Genomic DNA, 5000 nt, shown 5'->3' with positions numbered 1-5000 from the left:
ATGCTAACCGCAAATTAGAGCTCTTGAATGTAAACCGAGGTGGGCGTATTGACACAAATATAGACCGTAACGATACCAAGTAAAGTATCGGAATATGGTTTGAAATTACAGTGGTTAGGTCAATGTTTTTTATTACCAAATCTTTTGTTGTTTTTGTTATTGTTTACAAACACAGGATATAAGTCCCTGGACACAGGAGGGCTTTAAGGGAAAAAAACAAAAAATTCAAAACCAACAGTAGGAAAATATTTTTATTGATATTGTTAATCATCCAGTGTTTGTCTGATTATAATTATAATCAAAAATGTAATCTTTCAATGATTAAAAAAAACATTTAAGTATCAGTATTGGTATGCCCCTGTAACTACTCAGTATTGGATCCATACCTAAATGTCTTGTATCCTCCAAAACTAATGTTAAGCATCCAAACATAAGAATACGTGTTTATTACATTTTAACAGAAGTGTTGGAACGTGGTTCTATTAACAGTAAATCAGCAAGTAGATTAATCATCGCCCGACAAAATAATACAACAGGAAATGATGCAATATGTTACCGTACACGTCAGCAGTTTTAAAATGGTTCTATTATCATATATATTTTAGTGGTCCCAAACCACCGGTCCGGGGACGGGTACCGGTCCGTGACGCATTTGCTACCGGGCCGCAGAGAAACATGAAATAATTTATAAAGGACTGCATTTTCTCCGACTTAACTTTCGCCTGCCCCACTAAACACACCAATAAGCTTGTTTATAAATGTACAATAAAACTCCTTATAGGAAATTGCCATTTTGTTATAACTTTGTGACATGATACAATGCACATTAATGAACATATCAAATATAAATGTGACCGATTGTAGCCAAAGGCTGATTTCCATCTGCATGTCATTGCAAAGAAACAAGCCCAGGGCTCCCACTAATTCAGCCTTATAGTTACCGGTAGTTGTATTTTTCATGCACTTATTTTTGCTGTATTTATTTGGCACAAGTGGAAAGCCGGTTCCTGAAAATAACGCCCACATAAAACCGGGCCGTGGTATTTTTTTTTCTTAGTTTATTATTCTTCTTCGGTCAATAGTCAACAAAATAAACAAACAGTTGTACATTCATACATTGAAAAAGAAAATGTTGCAGACCGAAAGGGTTTAGGCTGAAGTTGAACACTTATCGTGCCTAACACTATAAACAATGTCAAGTACAAGATGAACTTCCGAAAATTATGAAATGTCCTTTGTACAACATATTATAAATACACATTATACACGACATAAACACAGTTAAATTATATACACAGTAAAGGCATGTGAAATATCTTTGTACACATGTTAAACCTTTGCACCAATTATATACTATATACAAACAATTATACTTCCATTATTATTTATATCTCACATTTAGTTTTTAATTAATAGTGATGGGTCCGGCAACACCGATGCATCGGCGCATGCGTCGAGCTCATAGAGCGATACCCTGTGTCGGTGCGCGTATCGCTTTTAGAAAGTCACGTGACCGAACACGAGCTGTTTTGGTCACGTGACCGCTCATGAGCTGTTCTGGTCACGTGACCGCTCATGAACTGTATCGCACTGACGCCTGCGCGTCAAACTGTGTTTATTAGGAAGCGGCGCAATGCGTGTTGTTGACGAACACCGTTAGGGCCGCTTGTTGTCACTGTCACTCAAAGTTGCATTTCAAAATTACACAGAATAAATGTGTTTATTTTGTTTAGAATTCAGATGGGTTTGATTTGGTGCGCGGCATATATTGGCTGTGCGGCGCACGGTGTGTGCGGAGGACGCTTGAGCACTGCGCAATTGCGCAGGCGCGCACCTTAGAGGGAATGTTGCTCACAGGGCACAGAGGAGGCGTCAGTGCGATACAGTTCGCGTATCGGTCACGTGACCAAAGCAGCTCATGATCGGTCACGTGACTTTCTAAAAGCGGTACGCGCACCGACACAGGGTTTCGCTCTATGAGCTCGACGCATGCGCCGATGCATCTGTGTTGCAGGACCCATCACTACTGTTACTAGAGAAGGTACAGGAATGACGGCGTGGCGAAGTTGGTAGCGTGGCCGTGCCAGCAATCGGTTACTGGGGTTCAATCCCCACCTTCTACCATCCTAGTCATGATACATGTTCACATTATTTGACTGTATCTAAAAAAGATAAAAATACATTTTTATTTAAATGAAGATATTAAATAATCCTAAATGAAATACAATGACTTGGTTTATATTATTGTATATACTAGGTCATAAAATCAGTGTCAGTTGAGTCGGTCCATAGGTTGCCTGTAGGGATTTTTAATGTCCAGCAGATGTCAGTATTTAGTGACACAGTATCGACACAGTATCAATACAGTTTTGCAATGTGTCGAAACGCTTCATGAGGCCTCATCAACCCATCACTATTAATTAACATTGATCATAGTATTAACTACTGTGTTGATTATACTGGTACAAAATAAAAATATATTGTGGTAACATTGTTATCGCAAGAAGCTGCAATATATCAAGATAGGTTTTAGGTAGAGATGTCCAATAATATACTGCCGATATTAACGGCCGATAAATGCTTTAAAATGTAATATCGGAAATTATCAGTTTCAAAAAGTAAAATTTATGACTTTTTAAAACGCCTCTGTACAGAGTGTTACACGGACATAGGGAGAAGTACAGAGCAGTTGTGTCTCCCAGTCATACTTACCAACCCTCCGTTTTTTCCCGGGAGACTCCCGAATTTCAGTGCCCCTCCGAAAATTTCCCGGGGCAACCATTCTCCCGAATTTCTCCCGATTTCCACCCGGACAACAATATTGGGGGCGTGCCTTAAAGGCACTGCCTTTGCGTGCCGGCCCAACCACATAATATCTACGGCTTTTCACACACGAGTGAATGCAAGGCATACTTGGTTAAAAGCCATACAGGTCACACTGAGGGTGGCGTAGAAACAACTTTAACACTGTTACAAATATGCGCCACACTGTGAACCCACACCAAACAAGAATGACAAACACATTTCGGGAGAACATCCGCACCGTAACACAACATAAACACAACAGAACAAATACCCAGAACCCCTTGCAGCACTAACTCTTCCGGGACGCTACAATATACACCCCCCGCTACTCCCTAGCCCCCCGAACCTCAACCCCCCCCCCCCCCCAACCTCGCCCACCTCAACCTCCTCATGCTCTCTCAGGGAGAGCATGTCCAAATTCCAAGCTGCTGTTTTGAGGCATGTTAAAAAAAATAATGCACTTTGTGATTTCAATAATAAATATGGCAGTGCCATGTTGGCTTTTTTTTCCATAACTTGAGTTGATTTATTTTGGAAAACCTTGTTACATTGTTTAATGCATCCAGCGGGGCATTACAACAAAATTAGCATGTGTTAATTGCACGACTGTATATATCGGTATCGGTTGATATCAGAATCGGTAATTAAGAGTTGGACAATATCGGAATACCGGATATCGGCAAAAAAGCCATTATCGGACATCTCTAGTTTTAGGCCACATCGCCCATACCTATGTCCCACCACTTCTGGTTCTGACACCTTTACCACCATGATCCTCGGAACACACATCACGCAATTGCCTCACAAACTGCCAGATCCAAAGTGCTTGCACTGTTCCTACTTCATCTCCTACGCAAATCAATTCGGCGGAGAAAGATGTCGACTTTGGTTGCACAAAATCCTTGAAATTGCCACAAATGCGCCATGACTGATAACTGTAGCCATGTTTACTTACAGCACGTTTGACGTTGTAATTTGTGCGCATGCGCTTCACTTTAGAGACCTATTCCGTTCATGTTATTCAAATTTTTTTGTAATGTGAACAATACATAAAAAGATTGCCAGTTACCGTATTTTTCGGACTATAAGTCGCAGTTTGTTTCATAGTTTGGCGGGGGGTGCGACTTATACTCAGGAGCGACTTATGTGTGAAATGATTAACACATTACCGTAATATATCAAATAATATTATTTAGCTCATTCACGTAAGAGACTAGACGTATAAGATTTCATGGGATTTAGCGATTAGGAGTGACAGATTGTTTGGTAAACGTATAGCATGTTCTATATGTTATAGTTATTTGAATGACTCTTACCATAATATGTTACGTTAACATACCAGCCACGTTCTCAGTTGGTTATTTATGCCTCATATAACGTACACTTATTCAGCCTGTTGTTCACTATTCTTTATGTATTTTAAATTGCCTTTCAAATGTCTATTCTTGGTGTTGGCTTTCATCAAATACATTTCCCCAAAAAATGCGACTTATACTCCAGTGCGACTTATATATGTTTTTTTCCTTCTTTATTATGCATTTCGGCAGGTGCGACTTATACTCCGAAAAATACGGTATTTAACAAAAAACTATCTGAATTGGGCACAATTACCCGCAGTGTGAACGTAGTATTAGCAAAAAGGCATTCCCCCATTAAAAGAGCGACCCGATCCAAGTGGCTTGGTAGTGAATGGAAGTTCCAATCACGACACGGTACAATACGTGAACAGGTGTTCCAACAAAAAAAAAAAAACGGCACATTGATTTGAATGAGGGGAGCGTGCGTGCCAAAAAACATCAAAACAACACAACAAATACTTGAGCAAACACATGAGGCCTTTTGAAGGTGAACCAGGAACAAGACGTCCATGGACATGCTCCGCACATAGCCTGCATGATAAATATTTGCTTTTCCAACATTCTTTGTGTCCTATTGTGTGTGACACTTTTAAGTCCACAAGGAAGACGTGACCGCCAATGGCTCACTTTTTTTTTGCCTTGAGACCTCAGTCAAAGAAGTTAGCTTGACAAAAACAACTTCCACTCATGTCCATGGAAGATTGTGAAATATAAAGCAGTCGGTTTCTTGGAATTGAAAGCAAGGTCATTTTGAGGATTGTGTCACTGCAGTGAGGTGTGTGTGTCAGTATTAATCGCAAGCAACACTTTTCAGCATAATGCAGTACGAGCTGAATA

General features: G+C 40.1%; 2 protein-coding genes across 9 annotated transcripts in view; one reads left to right on the top strand and one right to left on the bottom strand.

Moving 5' to 3' along the window:
• The window catches only part of lmbr1 (limb development membrane protein 1), a 76654-nt gene that overhangs the window by 16338 nt on the left and 55316 nt on the right, over nucleotides 1–5000 (bottom strand). The gene's annotated exons all lie outside the window — the stretch shown is intronic.
• rnf32 (ring finger protein 32) overlaps nucleotides 1–5000 on the top strand; it is a 282695-nt gene that overhangs the window by 236528 nt on the left and 41167 nt on the right. The gene's annotated exons all lie outside the window — the stretch shown is intronic.

The sequence above is a fragment of the Entelurus aequoreus genome, linkage group LG15 (assembly GCF_033978785.1).
Source record: "Entelurus aequoreus isolate RoL-2023_Sb linkage group LG15, RoL_Eaeq_v1.1, whole genome shotgun sequence".
Taxonomy (NCBI): domain Eukaryota; kingdom Metazoa; phylum Chordata; class Actinopteri; order Syngnathiformes; family Syngnathidae; genus Entelurus; species Entelurus aequoreus.
The sequence above is the reverse complement of the archived record's forward strand: the minus strand, read 5'-3'. Positions and strand labels throughout refer to the sequence as shown.